Raw genomic sequence first — 23,768 nt, 5'->3', positions numbered from 1 at the left:
GCTCCACTCTGAGGAAGGAGTCTGGGCAGAAGGCAGGCCTGTCCTGTGCCTCTGGTTCCAAAGGGACAGCATCTCCTTGGCCACCTGTCCTAGGGCAGACTTGGGCTTGCCACCAGGTGCCATACCCGCAACTCGCAGAAACAACCCCATGGAGAAACGGGCAGTCAGATGCTCTTCCACCAAGATGTGCCAGGGGTGTGGGTTGGCAGGGGGTGTGGCGGGGATGGAGTGGAGATGCACACAGTTCAACCATGCAAGTGCACGGGACGTGTGCAGGGATCTTGTCGGCCTCCTTCTACGTGGTCGAAGGCACTGGCTAGACCCAGTGTCTGACTGAGAGCCGGAAAAAAGTCAAATAGCCTTAACTACACAAGGAAGATGGTCATAGGCTAGGTGCAATGATAGGGCCACCCACCGCTGCGGCAGGGTGGGTGACTGGTCTTGCTTCGTTTTGGCTTTAGCAGGGTGAACCCCGGGCGCGAACTTGGAGCCCGGAAGCAAGGCCCCCAAGGACAGCTCTCCTCCCGGCGCTTTTTCTTTTCCACCCTTCCACGACAGAGCGAACAACCACAGCCTGACGGAGAAAGCAGCAGCGACTTGCGGTTCGCGCCAAGCTGAAACTTTGGGAAAGCATAACAGTCGCTGGGAAATCAGAGGTCGGGAGGGACTGTCTGGCGCTGGGGCTTGCTCGATCTGCAGGCTTCGCCTGAGCCCATCTCTCGCGGGGTGGGAGAAGGGGAGGTAACTCGCATACATCAGGAAACCAATCTTTGCCCGGGCTTCTCCTCTGGGCAAGGCACAGCATTCGTTGGGAATCAGAATCGGATGGTGTGATGCCGTGCTGGGTGATCTGTGAATGGCCTGAGCTTTAGATCTCCTTACATGGTGAAGATACCGCGAATGTAGGCGAAATCCTCTTTGCCCTAGCAACCGGCCCTCCTGCGGGCATGAGAGAGAAGCGCGGTGCGGTGGCCTGGGGGGTGGTCAAAGAGCCTTAAAGGAAAGGAACACTTCTTACACTGGTGCGCCATCCGCCCAGGAGCAGGTCTGTGGGTGGAAGTTTGCAAACACTCTGCTGCCCAGGGAGGGGAAGAGCAGGAGCCGTTGGCCTCTGGTCTGTGGAAAGGAGGGTTGCGAAGCAGGGAGAGGGCCGGCCCGCCTGGCAGGGCACAGCGGAAGCGGCTGGGCAATTAGGCAAATGTGTCACCGGCGTGGGGCCTCTCTTGCAAGCGAGACGTCGAAGTGCCTGGGGCTACGGAGCTACGGAGAATAGGAGGGAGAGTAGTAGGGCAAGGTGGGTGCGCATGCTCACACTCTTCGAAGGAGTCTGCCGCAGAATCATGGTACCCGGCTCCTGAGCCTCTGGGCCCAAAAGACAGACAGCAGGCTCTTTGGCCGACCCTGTCCCTGGGGGCACGACATGCCGCTGGGGCAAGCACGGAACTGGCGCCGCTACGTGCTGAACTCGCAGAAACAGCTCCCTGAAATAACGGGGAGTCAGACGAGCCGTCTTCCTCCAGGATGTGGAAGCTTTGGAGGAGGCACGGGGTTTAGGGGAAGGGGTGGGGACCAGTCCCCCAAAGCTCCACCTATTAACGTGCACGGTGCCGTGTGCAGGGATCTTGTCACCACTCTGAAAGGGGGGGGGGGGGGGGGGGGGGGGGGGTCTCCTTTCTGTGTGGATAAAAGGCACTGGGCTTAGTCCGCCAGTCCGCCCGCCTGGAGCGCCAGAGTAAAAGGCCAAGCGATGCCTACACGCGGGATGATGGTAGAGTGTGTATAGGGTGGGCTCGCTCCTAGGCTCAACACGATACGGTGTAGGTGTTGTGGTCGAGTCACACTGGCAGGTGAACACAGGAAGCGAACACTGGAGTAAGCCCGGGACAGCAAGGCCCAAGAGTCAACCACCAGGGTCTCCCTCAGCTCTTCCCTGACGCGACCTGAAGACTTGGCTGAGGAAGCAGCGGCGTAAGGCTGCTTGTTCGCTCCAAGGGTGGTCCAATCAGCCCCTACGAAATCACAGCATTCGCTGAGAAATGTTTTGCGGGCTGCTGCTGCTTGCCTGAACCCGTGTCTCACGTGTGGGTCAGAAACCCGCATACAGCGAAAGCGCTCTTTGCCTTGTATCTGCGCCTGGTGGAAAGCACAGCATTCATTGGTAATCTGAGTGTGGGTTTTGGCATGCTGATGCTGCTGCTTGCCTGAGCTTGTCTCCACAGCACGGGGAATGATACCGGTCATTGTGGTCGAAGGCGCATGTGGGCCGAAATAGGCGTGGCTTTGGAGCTGAGAGGAGAAGCATGTGGTCCCAGGCTGGTCGGGCTGTAAGAGGGGAGAAGCAATGGTTGGGCACACGTCTGTCCACCAGGGCGGTGGGGGGGCGCGGAGAGGGAGGCGGGGTCTCCGGCAGTAAAATAATCACATGTTTGTGTGAAGGCTACGCGGAGATCGTGGAGCCGCCCGCCAGAGACGGATGAGAGGGGTGAATCACGTTGTCCTCCGGTGTGGGTCGGGAAACGCTCGGCGGGGGTAAGCGTGGGATAGCCTGCCGGGTTGGGCACGAACAGGGGGGAACAGGCGGGCCGATGGTGGGTTTGTGAGTAAGCAGGGATTACCCTGCTGTGGCACGAACAGCAGTCCGGGTGGCCAAGACAAGTGTGCCCCCCGCTCACTGTCCAGAGAGGATGGAAGCCTGGCTGCTAAGGAGACATGAGGGGATGACTAGGGACTAGTGGCAGGGGCACGTGCTCCCCACTGAGGAAGGAGTCTGGGCAGAAGGCAGAGGCCATGTCCTGTGCCTCTGGTCCCATGGGGACAGCATCTCCCTTGGCCAGCTTGTACCAAGGGCAGACTTGGGCTTTGGTGCCACCGAGGTGCCATACCCGCAACTCGCAGGATAGAAACAACCCCCAAGGAGAAACGGCAGGTCAGATGCCGTCTTCCACCATGGATGTTGCAGCGATGTGGGTGACAGGGTGTGCCCGGTGATGGGAGTGGAGACTGTCCCCTACAGTTCCCCTTCCAAGGGCACGGGCCGTGTGCACGGATCCTGGTCGCCACCTCTCTCCCTGTTGTGAAGGCACTGGCAATAGACCGCTAGCCCCGATTCTCATGATCGCCGGAACAAAAGGCAAAGCCTTACCTACCCCAGGATATGGTAATAGGCATAGAGTGCCATGCTAGAGGCCACGCATGCTGCTGCAAGGGTTTGTGAACTGTGTCTGCTTAGTTCGGCATAGCAAGGTGAAAACCCCCGGGGGTGCGAACTTGGAGTCCCTGGAAAACAAATCCCAAGAGGCAGCACTCTACGGAAGCTCTTCTTCCATGACGCGCACGAAGCCTTGCTGAGAAAACATGGTGAAGTGCGGTTCGCCTCCAAGCCCAAAACCTCTGTGGTGAGCACAACATTCGCTGAGACAATCAACGTCGGGACTGGTGCTGCTGCTGCTGTTGGTGCCTGAGCCCAGTCCTCACGTCGGAGAAAACCCGCATACAACTTAAGGCTCTTTGCCCGTGCATCTCCTCAGGGAAAGCACAAGCATTGGTTGGGAAATCATAGTTTGGGTTTGGGATGCTGCTGCTGCTTGCCTTAGCTAAGTCTCCGCAGGCACCAGTGCACGAAACCCGCATGGAGCGAAATCCTCTTTGCTCTAGCACCCCCTCTGCCTGAGAGAGAAGCGCGGTTGTGCCTGGTGGAAAGAGCCTTAAGGAAGGGACACAACTTTCACTGCGCTCCCGCAGGAGCATGTCTTGTGGAAGATGCAGCACGCTGCCCAGGGAGAAGAGCAGGAGCCGTTGGGGCCTTCTGGTCTGGAAACGGTTCGATGCAGAGAGAGCCGTCCCTGACAGGCACAGGGGCTGCCGGTGGCAATACAAGTGTCACCGCTCTCTGTGCAGAGTGAGACGGAAGCCTAGCTGATACGGAGAGAGGAGGGGATGATTAGGGAAAGGGCAGCGCGTGCTCCACTCTTCGGGAAGTGAGTCCGTGGGCAGAAAGAGCAGACCTGTCCTGAACGCCCTCTGGGCCCAAGGAGACAGCAGCTCTTCTGTGATTGGCCACCTGTCCCTGGGGCAGACATGCGCAAGCCACCAGGCGCCTATGCTGAACTCGCAGAAAAAGCTCCCTGAAATAACGGGGAGTCCCAGACGCGTGTGATTCCTCCAGGATGTGGAAGCTTGGAGGAGTGCATGGGGATTAAGGGGGTAAGGGGTGGGGACAGTCCCCCCAAGGCTCCGCTATTACGTGCACGGGCCGTATGCAGGGATCCTGTCACATCTCCTTTCCTGTGGGAAAAGTGCACTGGCTTAGTCAGCCAGTCCTCCTGAGCTCCAGAATAAAAGGCAAAGCATGCCTACACACGGGATAGATGGTAGTTGTGTATAGTGTGCCATCCTAGGCTCCGCACGCTACTGCCAGGGTTGTGGCTGTGTCTGGCTTCGTTCAGCACTGACAGGGGTGAGCCAAGGACGCGAACATGGAGCCCGGGACAACCAGCAAGGCCCAAGAGGCACCAGCGCTCTCCCGCAGCTCTTCTTCCCTGTCGCGACTGAAGCCTTGCCTGAGGAAGCAGCGGCGAAGTGCTGTTCGCTCCAAGTCAATGCCTCTGCAAAAAGCACAGCATTCCGCTGAGCAATGTTTCTGCGGGGGGCTGCTGCTGCCTTGCCCTGAGCCCCCTGTCTCACGGTGGGAGAAACCCCGCAGAAGGGCGAAAGCCTCTTCGCCTTGTCATCTGCCCTTGGAAAGCACAGCATTTTGTTTGGAAATCTGAGTTTGGTTTGGGGATGCTGCGGCTGCTTGCCTGAGCTAGTATCCGCAGCACGGTGGAAATATTAACCCGCATGGAGGGGAAATACTCTCTCTGCCCTAGCATCCCCTCTGCCTGAGAGAGAACGTGCTTGCAACACGTCTGTCAACCACCGCAAAACAAGGTCCCCAACTCGCTCCCCAGGAGCAAGTCTGGGGAATGCGCGACACGAGGCACAACAAAAAACAACGCCGGGCCCTCAAGAAAGAGAAGGAGCCCGTTGGCCTTCGGGTCGGTAAACTCTCGGGAAGCAGGATAAGCCTGCATGGCAGGAACATGCAGTCCGGTGGCAAGACAAGTGGTCCCCGCTCACCCCAGTCCAGAGAGATGGAAGCCTGGGCTGCTAAGGAGACATGAGGGGACGACTAGGGCAGGGGCGTGTGCTCCACTCGAGGAAGGAGTCTGGGCAGAAGGCAGTCCTGTCCTGTGCCTCTGGTTCCAATGGGGACAGCATCTCCTTGGCCACCTGTCCTAAGAGGGCAGACTTGGGCTTGCCAACCAGGTGCCACATAGCCGCAACCCGCAACCTCCAGAAACGACAGAAACAACCCCCATGGAGAAACGGGCCATTCAGATGCCGTCTTCCACCAAGATGTGCCAGGGGTGTGGGTGGCAGGGGGTGTGCCGGGATGGAGTGGGAGACTGTCCCCCACAGTTCCCCATGCAAGTGCACGGGCCGTGTGCAGGGATCTTTGTCGCCTCCTCCTCTCTCCTGTGGTGAAGGCACTGGCCTAGACCCCGTGGTCTGCCTGAGCGCCGGAAAAAGTCAAAGCCTAATAACTACAAACCCCAGGAGATGGTAATAGGCATAGAGTGCCATGCTAGGCCACCCACGCTGCTGCCTGGGTTGTGACTGTGTCTGCTTCGTTTGGCTTAGCAAGGTGAACCCCCGGGCGCGAACTTGGAGCCCCGGGAAATGCAAGGCCCCAGAGGCAGCAGCTCTCCCGGCGGCTTTTCCACCCTGGCCATGCCACGACAGAGCGAAACAAACCAAAGCCTTGCTGAGAAAAGCAGCAGCGAAGTGCGGTTCGCGCCAAGCTGAAAAAAAACCTTGGGAAAGCATAACAGTCGCTGGGAAATCAAGTCGGTTCTGCGGGCTCTTCTGGCAGCTTGCCTGAGCCCCAGTCTCGGCGGTGGTGAGAAACTCGCATACAGCAAAAGCCCTCTTTGCCCGGGCTTCTCCTCTGGGAAGGCACAGCATTCGTTGGGAAATCAGAATCGGATGTGTGTGATGCTGGCAGCTGAATGCCTGAGCTAGTCTCCTTAGCATGGTAGATACCCCGAATGGAGCGAAATCTCCCTCATTGCCCCTAGCACCCCCTCTGCCTGAGAGAGAAGCGCGGTTTGCGCCTGTGGAAAGAGCCTTAAGGAAAGGGACACGTCTTACACTGCTCTCCCCAGGAGCAGGTCCTGTGGAAGGTGCAACACGCTGCCCAGGGAGAAGAGCAGGAGCCGTTGGCCTTTCTGGTCTGGAAAAGGTTGCGAAGCAGGAAGAGCCGGCCCTGGCAGGCACAGCGGCCGGTGGCAATACAAGTGTCACCCGCTCTCTGTGTGCAGAGAGACGGAAGCCTGGCTGCTACGGAGAGAGGAGGGGGAGGAGTAGGGCAGGGCGCATGCTCCACTCTTCGGAAGGAGTCTGCGCAGAAAGCATGCCTGTCCTGAGCCTCTGGGCCCAAAAGAGACAGCAGCTCTTTGGCCACCTGTCCCTTGGGCAGAGACATGCGCTAGCCAACCACGCGCCTACGCTGAACTCGCAGAAACAGCTCCCTGAAATAACGGGGAGTCAGACGGCCGTCTTCCTCCAGGATGTGGAAGCTTGGAGGAGGCACGGGGTTTAAGGGGAAGGGGTGGGGACAGTCCCCCAAAGCTCCCTATTACGTGCACGGGCCGCCGTGTGCAGGGATCTTGTCACCCTCTCCTTTCCTGTGGGAAAAGCACTGGCTTAGTCCGCCAGTCCGCCTGAGCGCCAGAGTAAAAGGCCAAGCGATGCCTACACGGGGAGATGGTAGTGTGTATAGGGTGCCATCCTAGGCTCAACACGATACTGCAGGGTTGTGGCTGAGTCACCTGGCAGGGTGAACCCAGGAAGCGAACACGGAGCCCGGGACAGCAAGGCCCAAGAGGCACCAGCTCTCCCGCAGCTCTTTCCCTGACGGACGACTGAAGACTTGCTGAGAAGCAGCGGCGAAGTGCTGTTCGCTCCAAGCCAAAGCCCCTAACAAATCACAAACACGATGAGCACAGCATCGCTGAGGAAATGTTTTGCGGGCTGCGCTGCTGCTTGCCTGAACCCTGTCTCACGGTGGGAGAAACCCGCATACAGGAGAAGCCTCTTTGCCGTGTATCTGCCGTTGGAAACACACAGCATTTAATTTGTAAAATCTGAGTTGGGTTTGGGCATGCTGCTGCTGCTTTGCCTGAGCTTGTCTCCACAGCACGGGTGAATGAATATACCCGCATGGGGCGAAAAAACTCTTTTGGCCCTAGCTATCCCCTCTTCCTGAGAGAGAAGCATAATGGTTGCACACGTCCTGTCACCACAAACAAGCTATCTCTCACCGCGCTCCCCAAGAGCAATGTGTGGAAGGCGGCAGCACGTCCGCCCCCAGAGACGAGAAGATCCGTTGTCCTCTGGGTCGGGGTAAACGCAGATCTGTGAGCATCGGCCCTTGGATAGCCTGCCGTGGCCACGAACAGCAGGCCGGTGGGAGCAGATACCCTGCTGTGGTCACGAACAGCAGTCCCGGTGTGGCAAGACAAGTGTCCCCACGCTCACTGTCCAAGAGATGGAAAGCCTGGCTGCTAAGGAGGACATGAGGGATGACTAGGGCAGGGGCACGTGCTCCCCAACTGAGGAAGGAGTCTGGGCAGAAGGGCAGGCTTTCCCGTGTGCCTCTGGTCCCATGGGGACAGCATCTCCGCTTGGCCAGCTGTTGACCAAGGGCAGGACTTGGGCTTGCCACCAGTTGCCATACACGCAACTCGACAGAAAGAACAACCCCAAGGAGAAACGGGCAGTCAGATGCCGTCTTCCACCAGGATGTGGGCAGCGATGTGGGTGACAGGGTGTGCCCAGGGATGGAGTGGAGACTGTCCCCTACAGTTCCCCTTCCAAGGGCACGGGCCGTGTGCATGGATCCTGTCGACCACCTCTCTCCTGTGGTGAAGGCCACTGGCATAGACCCCGAGTCTTCAAGCGCCGGAACAAAAGGCAAAAGCCTTACCTACCCCCCCAGGATGATGGTAATAGGCATAGAGTGCCATGCTAGGCCACGCATGCTGCTGCAGGGTTGTGACGTGTCTGTGCTTAGTTCGGCATAGCAAGGTGAACCCCAGGTGCGAACTTGGAGCCCTGGAAAACAAAGCCCAAGAGGCAGCAGCTCTACGGGAAGCTCTTCTTCCATGACGGGCTCGCGCACGAAGCCTTTGCTGAGAAAACAGTGGTGAAGTGCAGTTCGCTCCAAGCCCAAAACCTCTGTGTGAGCACAACATTCGCTGAGAAATCAACGTCGGGACTGTGGGGCTGCTGCTGCTGGTTGCCTGAGCCCAGTGCTCACGGTCGGAGAAACCCGCATACAACTTAAGGCTCTTTGCCCGTTGCATCTCCTCAGGGGAAAGCACAGCATTGGTTGGGAATCAGAGTTGGGTTTGGGGATGCTGCTAGACTGCTTGCCTGAGCTAGTCTCCGCAGCACAGTGCACGAAACCCGCATGGATGCGAAATCCTCTTTGCTCTAGCACCCCACCTCTGCCTGAGAGAGAAGCGCGGTTGTGCCCCCCTGTGGAAAGAGCCTTAAGGAAAGGGACACAACTTCATTCACTGCGCTCCGCAGGAGCATGTCTGTGGAAGATGCGGCACGCTGCCCAGGGAGAAGATCAGGAGCCGTTGGCCCTTCTGGTCTGGAAAACGGTTGCGAAGCAGGAGAGCCGGCCCTGACAGGCACAGCGGCCGGTGGCAATACAAGTGTCACCCGCTCTCTGTGCAGAGAGACGGAAGCCTGGCTGATACGGAGAGAGGAGGGGATGAGTAGGGCAGGGCGGGCGTGCTCCACTCTTCGGAAGGAGTCTGGGCAAATGCATACCTGTCCTGAGGCCTCTGGGCCCAAGGAGACAACGCAGCTCTTTGGCCACCTGTCCCTGGGGCAGACATGCGCAAGCCACCAGGCGCCTATGCTGAACTCGCAGAAACAGCTCCCTGAAATAACGGGGAGTCAGACGCCGTGTGTTTTTCCTCCAGGATGTGGAAGCTTGGAGGAAGGCATGGGGTTGTTTAAGGGGAAGGGGTGGGGACAGTCCCCCAAGGCTCCCTATTAGGTGCACGGGCCCGTATGCAGGGATCCTGTCACATCTCCTTTCCCTGTGGGAAAAGCACTGGCTTAGTCAGCCAGTCCTCCTGAGCGCCAGAATAAAAAGGCCAAGCGATGCCTGACACGGGGAGATGGTAGTGTGTATAGTGTGCCATCCTAGGCTCTCCGCACGCTACTGCAGGGTTGTGGCTGTGGTCTGCTTAGTTCAGCCTGACAGGGTGAACCAAGGACGCGAACATGGAGCCCGGGACAGCAAGGCCCAAGAGGCACCAGCTCTCCCGCAGCTCTTCTCTTCCCTGACGCGACTGAAGCCTTGCTGAGGAAGCAGCGGCGAAGTGCTGTTTCGCTCCAAGTCAATGCCTCTGCAAAAGCACAGCATTCGCTGAGCAATGTTCTGCGGGCTGCTGCTGCTTGCCTGAGCCCTGTCTCACGGTGGGAGAAACCCGCAGAAGCGAAAAGCCTCTTCGCCTTGTCATCTGCCCTTGGAAAGCACAGCATTTGTTTGGAAAATCTGAGTTTGGGGTTTGGGGATGCTTGCTGGCTGCTTGCCTTGCCTGAGCTAGTATCCGCAGCACGGTGGAAGATACCCGCCATGGAGGGAAATACTCTCTGCCCTAGCATCCCCTCTGCCTGAGAGAGAACGTAGCGTGCTTGCACACGTCTTGTCACCCGCCAGCGCTCGCTCCCCAGGAGCAGTCTGTCTGGAAATGCGCGACACGCCGCCCTCAGAGAAGAGAAGGAGCCGTTGGCCTTGGGGTCGTAAAACTCTCGGGAAGCAGGATAGCCTGCGTGGCAGGAACAGCAGTCCGGTGGCAAGACACAATGTCCCCCTCTCCCAGTCCAGAGAGATGGAAGCCCTGGCTGCTAAGGAGACATGAGGGGACGACTAGGGCAGGGGCGTGTGCTCCACTCTGAGGAAGGAGTCTGGGGCAGAAGGCAGGCCTGTCCCCTGTGCCTCTGGTTTCCAAAGGGGACAGCATCATCTCCTTGGCCACCTGTCCTAAGGCAGACTTGGGGCTTGCCCACCAGGTGGCCATACCCCCCGCAACTCGCAGAAACAACCCCATGGAGAAACGGGCAGTCAGATGCCGTCTTCCACCAAGATGTGCCAGGGGATGTGGGTGGGCAGGGGGTGTGCCGGGGATGGAGTGGAGACTGTCCCCCACAGTTCCCCCATGCAAGTGCACGGGCCGTGTGCAGGGATCTTGTCGCCTCCTCTCTCCTGTGGTGAAGGCACTGGCCTAGATACCCCGTGTCTGCCTGAGCGCCGGAAAAAAGTCAAAGCAAATCCTTAACTACACCCCCAGGAGATGGTAACATAGGCATAGAGTGCCATGCTAGGCCACCCACGCTGCTGCTGCAGGGTTGTGACTGTGTCTGCTTCGTTTGGCTTAGCAAGGTGAACCCCGGGCGCGAACTTGGAGCCCGGGAAAGCAAGGCCCCCAAGAGGCAGCAGCTCTCCCGCGCGGCTTTTCCACCCTGCCACGACAGAGCGAACACCAAAGCCTTGCTGAGAAAGCAGCAGCGAAGTGCGCGGTTCGCGCCAAGCTGAAAACCTTTGGGAAAGCATAACAGTCGCTGGGAAATCAGAGTCGGTTCTGCGGGCTCTTCTGCAGCTTGCCTGAGCCCAGTCTCGCGGTGGGTGGGAAACTCGCATATACAGCAAAAGCCTCTTTGCCCGGGCTTCTCCTCTGGGAAGGCACAGCATTCGTTGGGAAATCAGAATCGGATGTGTGTGATGCTGCAGCTGAATGCCTGAGCTAGTCTCCTTAAGCATGGTAAGATACCCGAATGGAGCGAAATCCTCTTTGCCCTAGCACCCCTCTGCCTGGAGAGAGAAGCGCGGTTGCGCCTGTGGAAAGAGCCTTAAGGAAAGGGACACGTCTTACACACTGCGCTTCCCCCAGGAGCAGGTCTGTGGAAGGTGCAACACGCTGCCCAGGGAGAAAGAGCAGGAGCAGCCGTTGGCCTTCTGGTCTGGAAAGGTTTGGGTGGTCGAAGCAGGAGAGCCGGCGCCCTGGCAGGCACAGCGGCCCGGTGGCAATACAAAGTGTCACCCGCTCTCTGTGCAGAGAGACGGAAGCCTGGCTGCTACGGAGAGAGGAGGGGGAGGAGTAGGGCAGGGGCGCATGCCCTCCACTCTTCGGAAGAGGAGTCTGCGCAGAAAGCAATGGCCTGTCCCTGAGCCTCTGGGCCCAAAGAGACAGCAGCTCTTTGGCCACCTGTCCCTGGGGCAGACATGCGCGGGTAACATAGCCACCACGCGCCTACGCTGAACTCGCAGAAAACAGCTCCCTGAAATAACGGGGAGTCAGACGCCGTCTTCCTCCAGGATGTGGAAGCTTGGAGGAGGCACGGGGTTTTAAGGGGAAGGGGTGGGGACAGTCCCCCCCAAAGCTCCCTATTACGTGCACGGGCCGTGTGCCAGGGATCTTGTCACCTCTCCTTTCCTGTGGGAAAAAGCACGTTGGCTAGTCCGCCCAGTCCGCCTGAGCGCCAGAGTAAAAGGCCAAGCGATGCCTACACGGGGAGATGGTAGTGTGTATAGGGGTGCCATCCTAGGCTCTCAACACGATACTGCAGGGTTGTGGCTGAGTCACCCTGGCAGGGTTGAACCCCAGGAAACAGGAAGCCGAACATGGAGCCCGGGAAAGCAAAGGCCCAAGAGAGGCACCAGCTCTCCCGCAGCTCTTCCCCTGACGCGACTGAAGAACTTGCTGAGGAAGCAGCAGCAGCGAAGAAGTGCTGTTCGCATCCAAGCCAAGCCCCTACGAAATCACAGCATTCGCTGAGAAATGTTTTGCGGGCTGCTGCTGCTTGCCTGAACCCTGTCCCCTGTCTCACGGTGTGGGAGAAACCCGCATACAGCGAAAGCCTTTGCCTTGTATTCTGCCGTTGGAAAAGCACAGCATTCCATTGGTAAATCTGAGTTGGGTTTGGGGGCATGAGGGCTTGCTGCTGCTGGCTTGCCTGAGCTTGTCTCCACAAGCACACTGCAATGAAGCACGGTGAATGATACCCGCATGGGGGCGAAATACTCTTTTTGCCTGAAAGCTGTCCCCCCTCACTGCCTGAGAGAAGAGCAAGCATGTTTGTTGCACACGTCTGCAGTCGGCTCCCGCAAGGAGCAATGTGGGGGAAGGGATCCCCCGCGCCCTCCCCCAGAGACGAGAAACACGCTCGTTGGGAAAACGGCAGGGATTGGTTTTTGGAACACGTCGATACCCTGCCGTGGCCCAGGAAGCAATGTTTGGGAGCCAGCACGGGCCGCCCAAAGATCGAGACGGATCCGTTGTCCTCTGGGAAACGCTCGGGCAGGATAGCCCTGCCGTGGCCACGAACAGCAGGCCGAACAAAAGCAGTACCCTGCGGTGGCACGAACAGCAGTCCGGTGGGCAAGACAAGTGTCCCCCCCACGCTCACTGTCCAGAGAGATGGAAGCCCTGGCTGCTAAGGAGACATGAGGGGGATGACTAGGGCAGGGGCACGTGCTCCCCACTGAGGAAGGAGTCTGGGGCAGAAGGGCAGGCCTTTTCCTGTGCCTCTGGTCCCATGGGGACAGCATCTCCTTGGCCAGCTGTACCAAGGGCAGGACTTGGGCTTGCCACCAGGTGCCATACCCGCCAACTCGCAAGTGCCATACTCTCGCAACTCGCAGAAAAACAACCCCAAGGAGAAACGGGCAGTCAGATTGCCGTCTTCCACCAGGATGTGGGCAGCGATGTGGGGTGACAGGGGGGTGTGCCCGGGGATGGAGTGGAGACTTGTCCCCTACAGTTCCCCTTCCAAGGGCACGGGCCGTGTGTGCAGGGATCCTGTCCCCAACCTCTCTCTCCTGTGGTGAAGGCACTGGCGTAGAGACCCCGAGTCTTCATGAGCGCCGGAAACAAAAGGCAAAGCCTTACCTACCCCAGGAGATGGTAATAGGCATAGAGTGCCATGCTAGGCCACGCATGCTGCTGCAGGGTTGTGACTGTGTCTGCTTAGTTCGGCATAGCAAGGTGAACCCCGGGTGCGAACTTGGAGCCCTGGAAAACAAAGCCCAAGAGGCAGCAGCTCTACGGAAGCTCTTCTTCCATGACGCGCACGAAGCCTTGCTGAGAAAAAACAGTGGTGAAGTGCGGTTCGCTCCAAGCCCAAAACCTCTGTGTGAGCACAACATTCGCTGAGAAATCAACGTCGGGACTGTGGGCTGCTGCTGCTGGTTGCCTGAGCCCAGTCTCACGGTCGGAGAAACCCGCATACAAACTTAAGGCTCTTTGCCCGTGCATCTCCTCAGGGAAAGCACAGCATTGGTTGGGAAATCAGAGTTGGGTTTGGGGATGCTGCTGCTGCTTGCCTGAGCTAGTCTCCGCAGCACAGTGCACGAAACCCGCATGGAGCGAAATCCTCTTTGCTCTAGCACCCCTCTGCCTGAGAGAGAAGCGCGGTTGTGCCTGTGGAAAGAGCCTTAAGGAAAGGGACACAACTTTCACTGCGCTCCGCAGGAGCATGTCTGTGGAAGATGCAGCACGCTGCCCAGGGAGAAGAGCAGGAGCCGTTGGCCTTCTGGTCTGGAAACGGTTGCGAAGCAGGAGAGCCGGCCCTGACAGGCACAGCGGCCGGTGGCAATACAAGTGTCACCCCGCTCTCTGTGCAGAGAGACGGAAGCCTGGCTGATACGGAGAGAGGAGGGGATGAGTAGGGCAGGGCGCGTGCTCCACTCTTCGGAAGGAGTCTGGGCAGAAAGCATACCTGTCCTGAGCCTCTGGGCCCAAGGAGACAGCAGCTCTTTGGCCACCTGTCCCTGGGGCAGACATGCGCAAGCCACCAGGCGCCTATGCTGAACTCGCAGAAAAAGCTCCCTGAAATAACGGGGAGTCAGACGCCGTGTTCCTCCAGGATGTGGAAGCTTGGAGGAGGCACGGGGTTTAAGGGGAAGGGGTGGGGACAGTCCCCCCAAGGCTCCCTATTAGGTGCACGGGCCGTATGCAGGGATCCTGTCACATCTCCTTTCCTGTGGGAAAAGCACTGGCTTAGTCAGCCAGTCCGCCTGAGCGCCAGAATAAAAGGCCAAGCGATGCCTACACGGGGAGATGGTAGTGTGTATAGTGTGCCATCCTAGGCTCCGCACGCTACTGCAGGGTTTGTGGCTGTGTCTGCTTAGTTCAGCCTGACAGGGTGAACCAAGGACGCGAACATGGAGCCCGGGACAGCAAGGCCCAAGAGGCACCAGCTCTCCCGCAGCTCTTCTTCCCTGACGCGACTGAAGCCTTGCTGAGGAAGCAGCGGCGAAGTGCTGTTCGCTCCAAGTCAATGCCTCTGCAAAAGCACACAGCATTCGCTGAGCAATGTTCTGCGGGCTGCTGCTGCTTGCCTGAGCCCTGTCTCACGGTGGGAGAACCCCCGCAGAAGGCGAAAGCCTCTTCGCCTTGTCATCTGCCCTTGGAAAAGCACAGCATTTGTTTGGAAATCTGAGTTTGGTTTGGGGATGCTGCTGCTGCTTGCCTGAGCTAGTATCCGCAGCACGGTGGAAGATACCCGCATGGAGGGAAATACTCTCTGCCCTAGCATCCCCTCTGCCTGAGAGAGAAGCGTGCTTGCACACGTCTGTCACCCCTCCCCCAGCGCTCCCCAGGAGCAAGTCTGGGGAATGCGCGACACGCCGCCCCAGAGAAGAGAAGGAGCCGTTGGCCTTGGGGTCGGTAAACTCTCGGGAAGCAGGATAGCCTGCGTGGCAGGAACAGCAGTCCGGTGGCAAGACAAGTGTCCCCCGCTCCCAGTCCAGAGAGATGGAAGCCTGGCTGCTAAGGAGACATGAGGGGACGACGACTAGGGCAGGGGCGTGTGCTCCACTCTGAGGAAGGAGTCTGGGCAGAAGGCAGGCCTGTCCTGTGCCTCTGGTTCCAAAGGGACAGCATCTCCTTGGCCACCTGTCCTAAGGGCAGACTTGGGCTTGCCACCAGGTGCCATACCCGCAACTCGCAGAAAAACAACCCCATGGAGAAACGGGCAGTCAGATGCCGTCTTCCACCAAGATGTGCCAGGGGTGTGGGTGGGTGGCAGGGGGTGTGCCGGGGATGGAGTGGAGACTGTCCCCCCACAGTTCCCCATGCAAGTGCACGGGGCCGTGTGCAGGGATCTTGTCGCCTCCTCTCTCCTGTGGTGAAGGCACTGGCCTAGACCCCGTGTCTGCCTGAGCGCCGGAAAAAAGTCAAAGCCTTAACTACACCCCCCCAGGAGATGGTCATAGGCATAGAGTGCCATGCTAGGCCACCCACGCTGCTGCAGGGTTGTGACTGTGTCTGCTTCGTTTGGCTTAGCAAGGTGAACCCCGGGCGCGAACTTGGAGCCCGGGAAAGCAAGGCCCCAGAGGCAGAGCAGCAGCTCTCCCGCGGCTTTTCCACCCTGCCACGACAGAGCGAACAACCAAAGCCTTGCTGAGAAAGCAGCAGCGAAGTGCGGTTCGCGCCAAGCTGAAAACCTTTGGGGAAAGCATAACAGTCGCTGGGAAATCAGAGTCGGTTCTGCGGGCTCTTCTGCAGCTTGCCTGAGCCCAGTCTCGCGGTGGGAGAAACCTCGCATACAGCAAAAGCCTCTTTGCCCGGGCTTCTCCTCTGGGAAGGCACAGCATTCGTTGGGAAAATCAGAATCGGATGTGTGTGATGCTGCAGCTGAATGCCTGAGCTAGTCTCCTTAGCATGGTAAGATACCCGAATGGAGCGAAATCCTCTTTGCCCTAGCACCCCTCTGCCTGAGAGAGAAGCGCGGTTGCGCCTGTGGAAAGAGCCTTAAGGAAAGGGACACGTCTTACACTGCGCTCCCCAGGAGCAGGTCTGTGGAAGGTGCAACACGCTGCCCAGGGAGAAGAGCAGGAGCCGTTGGCCTTCTGGTCTGGAAAAGGTTGCGAAGCAGGAGAGCCGGCCCTGGCAGGCACAGCGGCCGGTGGCAATACAAGTGTCACCCGCTCTCTGTGCAGAGAGACGGAAGCCTGGCTGCTACGGAGAGAGGAGGGGAGGAGTAGGGCAGGGCGCATGCTCCACTCTTCGGAAGAGTCTGCGCAGAAAGCATGCCTGTCCTGAGCCTCTGGGCCCAAGAGACAGCAGCTCTTTGGCCACCTGTCCCTGGGGCAGACATGCGCTAGCCACCACGCGCCTACGCTGAACTCGCAGAAACAGCTCCCTGAAATAACGGGGAGTCAGACGCCGTCTTCCTCCAGGATGTGGAAGCTTGGAGGGAGGCACGGGGTTTAAGGGGAAGGGGTGGGGACAGTCCCCCAAAGCTCCCTATTACGTGCACGGGCCGTGTGCAGGGATCTTGTCACCTCTCCTTTCCTGTGGGAAAAGCACTGGCTTAGTCCGCCAGTCCGCCTGAGCGCCAGAGTAAAAGGCCAAGCGATGCCTACACGGGGAGATGGTAGTGTGTATAGGGTGCCATCCTAGGCTCAACACGATACTGCAGGGTTGTGGCTGAGTCACCTGGCAGGGTGAACCCAGGAAGCGAACATGGAGCCCGGGAAAGCAAGGCCCAAGAGGCACCAGCTCTCCCGCAGCTCTTCCCTGACGCGACTGAAGACTTGCTGAGGAAGCAGCGGCGAAGTGCTGTTCGCTCCAAGCCAAAGCCCCTACGAAATCACAGCATTCGCTGAGAAATGTTTTGCGGGCTGCTGCTGCTTGCCTGAACCCTGTCTCACGGTGTGAGAAACCCGCATACAGCGAAAGCCTCTTTGCCTTGTATCTGCCGTTGGAAAGCACAGCATTCATTGGTAAATCTGAGTTGGGTTTGGGCATGCTGCTGCTACTTGCCTGAGCTTGTCTCCACAGCACGGTGAATGATACCCGCATGGGGCGAATACTCTTTGCCCTAGCATCCCCTCTGCCTGAGAGAGAAGCATGGTTGCACACGTCTGTCACCGCGCTCCCCAGGAGCAATGTGTGGAAGGCGCAGCACGCCGCCCCCAGAGACGAGAAGGATCCGTTGACCTCTGGGTCGGGAAACGCTTGGGAAGCGGGATAGCCTGCCGTGGCACGAACAGCAGGCCGGTGGGAAGCAGGATACCCTGCTGTGGCACGAACAGCAGTTCGCCGGTGGCAAGACAAGTGTCCCCCGCTCACTGTCCAGAGAGATGGAAGCCTGGCTGCTAAGGAGACATGAGGGGATGACTAGGGCAGGGGCACGTGCTCCCCACTGAGGAAGGAGTCTGGGCAGAAGGCAGGCCTTTCCTGTGCCTCTGGTCCCATGGGGACAGCATCTCCTTGGCCAGCTGTACCAAGGGCAGACTTGGGCTTGCCACCAGGTGCCATACCCGCAACTCGCAGAAACAACCCCAAGGAGAAACGGGCAGTCAGATGCCGTCTTCCACCAGGATGTGGCAGCGATGTGGGTGACAGGGGTGTGCCGGGGATGGAGTGGAGACTGTCCCCTACAGTTCCCCTTCCAAGGGCACGGGCCGTGTGCAGGGATCCTGTCCCCACCTCTCTCCTGTGGTGAAGGCACTGGCGTAGACCCCGAGTCTTCATGAGCGCCGGAACAAAAGGCAAAGCCTTACCTACCCCAGGAGATGGTAATAGGCATAGAGTGCCATGCTAGGCCACGCATGCTGCTGCAGGGTTGTGACTGTGTCTGCTTAGTTCGGCATAGCAAGGTGAACCCCGGGGTGCGAACTTGGAGCCCTGGAAAAACAAAAGCCCAAGAGGCAGCAGCTCTACGGAAGCTCTTCTTCCATGACGCGCACGAAGCCTTGCTGAGAAAACAGTGGTGAAGTGCGGTTCGCTCCAAGCCCAAAACCTCTGTGTGAGCACAACATTCGCTGAGAAATCAACGTCGGGACTGTGGGGCTGCTGCTGCTGGTTGCCTGAGCCCAGTCTCACGGTCGGAGAAACCCGCATACAACTTAAGGCTCTTTGCCCGTGCATCTCCTCAGGGAAAGCACAGCATTGGTTGGGAAATCAGAGTTGGGTTTGGGGATGCTGCTGCTGCTTGCCTGAGCTAGTCTCCGCAGCACAGTGCACGAAACCCGCATGGAGCGAAATCCTCTTTGCTCTAGCACCCCTCTGCCTGAGAGAGAAGCGCGGTTGTGCCTGTGGAAAGAGCCTTAAGGAAAGGGACACAACTTTTCACTGCGCTCCGCAGGAGCATGTCTGTGGAAGATGCAGCACGCTGCCCAGGGAGAAGAGCAGGAGCCGTTGGGCCTTCTGGTCTGGAAACGGTTGCGAAGCAGGAGAGCCGGCCCTGACAGGCACAGCGGCCGGTGGCAATACAAGTGTCACCCGCTCTCTGTGCAGAGAGACGGAAGCCTGGCTGATACGGAGAGAGGAGGGGATGAGTAGGGCAGGGCGCGTGCTCCACTCTTCGGAAGGAGTCTGGGCAGAAAGCATACCTGTCCTGAGCCTCTGGGCCCAAGGAGACAGCAGCTCTTTGGCCACCTGTCCCTGGGGCAGACATGCGCAAGCCACCAGGCGCCTATGCTGAACTCGCAGAAACAGCTCCCTGAAATAACGGGGAGTCAGACGCCGTGTTCCTCCAGGATGTGGAAGCTTGGAGGAGGCACGGGGTTTAAGGGGAAGGGGTGGGGACAGTCCCCCAAGGCTCCCTATTAGGTGCACGGGCCGTATGCAGGGATCCTGTCACATCTCCTTTCCTGTGGGAAAAGCACTGGCTTAGTCAGCCAGTCCGCCTGAGCGCCAGAATAAAAGGCCAAGCGATGCCTACACGGGGAGATGGTAGTGTGTATAGTGTGCCATCCTAGGCTCCGCACGCTACTGCAGGGTTGTGGCTGTGTCTGCTTAGTTCAGCCTGACAGGGTGGAACCAAGGACGCGAACATGGAGCCCGGGACAGCAAGGCCCAAGAGGCACCAGCTCTCCCGCAGCTCTTCTTCCCTGACGCGACTGAAGCCTTGCTGAGGAAGCAGCGGCGAAGTGCTGTTCCCTCCAAGTCAAAGCCTCTGCAAAACAGCACAGCATTCGCTGAGCAAATGTTCTGCGGGCTGCTGCTGCTTGCCTGAGCCCTGTCTCACGGTGGGAGAAACCCGCAGAAGGCGAAAGCCTCTTCGCCTTGTCATCTGCCCTTGGGAAAGCACAGCATTTGTTTGGAAATCTGAGTTGGGTTTGGGGATGCTGCTGCTGCTTGCCTGAGCTAGTATCCGCAGCACGGTGGAAGATACCCGCATGGAGGGAAATACTCTCTGCCCTAGCATCCCCTCTGCCTGAGAGAGAAGCGTGCTTGCACACGTCTGTCACCGCGCTCCCCAGGAGCAAGTCTGGGGAAATGCGCGACACGCCGCCCTCAGAGAAGAGAAGGAGCCGTTGGCCTTGGGGTCGGTAAACTCTCGGGAAGCAGGATAGCCTGCCGTGCACGAACAGCAGGCCGGTGGCAGGAACACGAACAGCAGTCCGGTGGCAAGACAAGTGTCCCCCGCTCACTGTCCAGAGAGATGGAAGCCTGGCTGCTAAGGAGACATGAGGGGATGACTAGGGCAGGGCACGTGCTCCCCACTGAGGAAGGAGTCTGGGCAGAAGGCAGGCCTGTCCTGTGCCTCTGGTCCCATAAGGACAGCATCTCCTTGGCCAGCTTTACCAAGGGCAGACTTGGGCTTGCCACCAGGTGCCATACCCGCAACTCGCAGAAACACAACCCCAAGGAGAAACGGGCAGTCAGATGCCGTCTTCCACCAGGATGTGGCAGCGATGTGGGTGACAGGGGGTGTGCCGGGGATGGAGTGGAGACTGTCCCCCTACAGTTCCCCTTCCAAGGGCACGGGCCGTGTGCAGGGATCCTGTCGCCACCTCTCTCCTGTGGTGAAGGCACTGGCATAGACCCCGAGTCTTCATGAGCGCCGGAACAAAAGGCAAAGCCTTACCTACCCCAGGAGATGGTAATAGGCATAGAGTGCCATGCTAGGCCACGCATGCTGCTGCAGGGTTGTGACTGTGTCTGCTTAGTTCGGCATAGCAAGGTGAACCCCGGGTGCGAACTTGGAGCCCTGGAAAACAAAGCCCAAGAGGCAGCAGCTCTACGGAAGCTCTTCTTCCATGACGCGCACGAAGCCTTGCTGAGAAAACAGTGGTGAAGTGCGGTTCGCTCCAAGCCCAAAACCTCTGTGTGAGCACAACATTCGCTGAGAAATCAACGTCGGGACTGTGGGCTGCTGCTGCTGGGTTGCCTGAGCCCAGGCTCACGGTCGGAGAAACCCGCATACAACTTAAGGCTCTTTGCCCGTGCATCTCCTCAGGGAAAGCACAGCATTGGTTGGGAAATCAGAGTTGGGTTTGGGGATGCTGCTGCTGCTTGCCTGAGCTAGTCTCCGCAGCACAGTGCACGAAACCCGCATGGAGCGAAATCCTCTTTGCTCTAGCACCCCCTCTGCCTGAGAGAGAAGCGCGGTTGTGCCTGTGGAAAGAGCCTTAAGGAAAGGGACACAACTTTCACTGCGCTCCGCAGGAGCATGTCTGTGGAAGAAATGCAGCACGCTGCCCAGGGAGAAGAGCAGGAGCCGTTGGCCTTCTGGTCTGGAAACGGTTTGCGAAGCAGGAGAGCCGGCCCTGACAGGCACAGCGGCCGGTGGCAATACAAGTGTCACCCCGCTCTCTGTGCAGAGAGACGGAAGCCTGGCTGATACGGAGAGAGGAGGGGATGAGTAGGGCAGGGCGCGTGCTCCACTCTTCGGAAGGAGTCTGGGCAGAAAGCATACCTGTCCTGAGCCTCTGGGCCCAAGGAGACAGCAGCTCTTTGGCCACCTGTCCCTGGGGCAGACATGCGCAAGCCACCAGGCGCCTATGCTGAACTCGCAGAAACAGCTCCCTGAAATAACGGGGAGTCAGACGCCGTGTTCCTCCAGGATGTTGGAAGCTTGGAGGAGGCACGGGGTTTTAGGGGAAGGGGTGGGGACAGTCCCCCAAGGCTCCCTATTAGGTGCACGGGCCGTATGCAGGGATCCTGTCACATCTCCTTTCCTGTGGGAAAAGCACTGGCTTAGTCAGCCAGTCCGCCTGAGCGCCAGAATAAAAGGCCAAGCGATGCCTACACGGGGAGATGGTAGTGTGTATAGTGTGCCATCCTAGGCTCCCGCACGCTACTGCAGGGTTGTGGCTGTGTCTGCTTAGTTCAGCCTGACAGGGTGAACCAAGGACGCGAACATGGAGCCCGGGACAGCAAAGGCCCAAGAGGCACCAGCTCTCCCCGCAGCTCTTCTTCCCTGACGCGACTGAAGCCTTGCTGAGGAAGCAGCGGCGAAGTGCTGTTCGCCTCCAAGTCAATGCCTCTGCAAAAAGCACAGCATTCGCTGAGCAATGTTCTGCGGGCTGCTGCTGCTTGCCTGAGCCCTGTCTCACGGTGGGAGAAACCCGCAGAAGGCGAAAGCCTCTTCGCCTTGTCATCTGCCCTTGGAAAGCACAGCATTTGTTTGGAAATCTGAGTTTGGTTTGGGGATGCTGCTGCTGCTTGCCTGAGCTAGTATCCGCAGCACGGTGGAAGATACCCGCATGGAGGGAAAATACTCTCTGCCCTAGCATCCCCTCTGCCTGAGAGAGAAGCGTGCTTGCACACGTCTGTCACCGCGCTCCCCAGGAGCAAGTCTGGGGAATGCGCGACACGCCCCCTCAGAGAAGAGAAGGAGCCGTTGGCCTTGGGGTCGGTAAACTCTCGGGAAGCAGGATAGCTGCTGCGTGGCAGGAACAGCAGTCCGGTGGCAAGACAAGTGTCCCCCGCTCCCAGTCCAGAGAGATGGAAGCCTGGCTGCTAAGGAGACATGAGGGGACGACTAGGGCAGGGGCGTGTGCTCCACTCTGAGGAAGGAGTCTGGGCAGAAGGCAGGCCTGTCCTGTGCCTCTGGTTCCAAAGGGACAGCATCTCCTTGGCCACCTGTCCTAAGGGCAGACTTGGGCTTGCCACCAGGTGCCATACCCGCAACTCGCAGAAACAACCCCATGGAGAAACGGGCAGTCAGATGCCGTCTTCCACCAAGATGTGCCAGGGGTGTGGGTGGCAGGGGGTGTGCCGGGGATGGAGTGGAGACTGTCCCCCACAGTTCCCCATGCAAGTGCACGGGCCGTGTGCAGGGATCTTGTCGCCTCCTCTCTCCTGTGGTGAAGGCACTGGCCTAGACCCCGTGTCTGCCTGAGCGCCGGAAAAAAGTCAAAGCCTTAACTACACCCCAGCTGTAGTTACCCCCAGGAGATGGTAATAGGCATAGAGTGCCATGCTAGGCCACCCACGCTGCTGCAGGGTTGTGACTGTGTCTGCTTCGTTTGGCTTAGCAAGGTGAACCCCGGGCGCGAACTTGGAGCCCGGGAAAGCAAGGCCCCAGAGGCAGCAGCTCTCCCGCTGCTTTTCCACCCTGCCACGACAGAGCGAACAACCAAAGCCTTGCTGAGAAAGCAGCAGCGAAGTGCGGTTCGCGCCAAGCTGAAAACCTTTGGGAAAGCATAACAGTCGCTGGGAAATCAGAGTCGGTTCTGCGGGCTCTTCTGCAGCTTGCCTGAGCCCAGTCTCGCGGTGGGAGAACCTCGCATACAGCAAAAGCCTCTTTGCCCGGGCTTCTCCTCTGGGAAGGCACAGCATTCGTTGGGAAATCAGAATCGGATGTGTGTGATGCTGCAGCTGAATGCCTGAGCTAGTCTCCTTAGCATGGTAAGATACCCGAATGGAGCGAAATCCTCTTTGCCCTAGCACCCCTCTGCCTGAGAGAGAAGCGCGGTTGCGCCTGTGGAAAGAGCCTTAAGGAAAGGGACACGTCTTACACACTGCGCTCCCCAGGAGCAGGTCTGTGGAAGGTGCAACACGCTGCCCAGGGAGAAGAGCAGGAGCCGTTGGCCTTCTGGTCTGGAAAAGGGTTGCGAAGCAGGAGAGCCGGCCCTGGCAGGCACAGCGGCCGGTGGCAATACAAGTGTCACCCGCTCTCTGTGCAGAGAGACGGAAGCCTGGCTGCTACGGAGAGAGAGGAGGGGAGGAGTAGGGCAGGGCGCATGCTCCACTCTTCGGAAGGAGTCTGCGCAGAAAGCATGCCTGTCCTGAGCCTCTGGGCCCAAAGAGACAGCAGCTCTTTGGCCACCTGTCCCTGGGGCAGACATGCGCTAGCCACCACGCGCCTACGCTGAACTCGCAGAAACAGCTCCCTGAAATAACGGGGAGTCAGACGCCGTCTTCCTCCAGGATGTGGAAGCTTGGAGGAGGCACGGGGTTTAAGGGGAAGGGGTGGGGACAGTCCCCCAAAGCTCCCTATTACGTGCACGGGCCGTGTGCAGGGATCTTGTCACCTCTCCTTTCCTGTGGGAAAAGCACTGGCTTAGTCCGCCAGTCCGCCTGAGCGCCAGAGTAAAAGGCCAAGCGATGCCTACACGGGGAGAATGGTAGTGTGTATAGGGTGCCATCCTAGGCTCAACACGATACTGCAGGGTTGTGGCTGAGTCACCTGGCAGGGTGAACCCAGGAAGCGAACATGGAGCCCGGGAAAGCAAGGCCCAAGAGGCACCAGCTCTCCCGCAGCTCTTCCCTGACGCGACTGAAGACTTGCTGAGGAAGCAGCGGCGAAGTGCTGTTCGCTCCAAGCCAAAGCCCCTACGAAATCACAGCATTCGCTGAGAAATGTTTTGCGGGCTGCTGCTGCTTGCCTGAACCCTGTCTCACGGTGGGAGAAACCCGCATACAGCGAAAAGCCTCTTTGCCTTGTATCTGCCGTTG

The sequence above is a fragment of the Mustela putorius genome, unplaced genomic scaffold (genome assembly GCF_011764305.1).
Source record: "Mustela putorius furo isolate JIRA1106 unplaced genomic scaffold, ASM1176430v1.1 tig00003937_pilon_pilon_pilon, whole genome shotgun sequence".
Taxonomy (NCBI): Eukaryota; Metazoa; Chordata; class Mammalia; order Carnivora; family Mustelidae; genus Mustela; species Mustela putorius.
Note: the sequence above shows the minus strand (reverse complement) of the source record.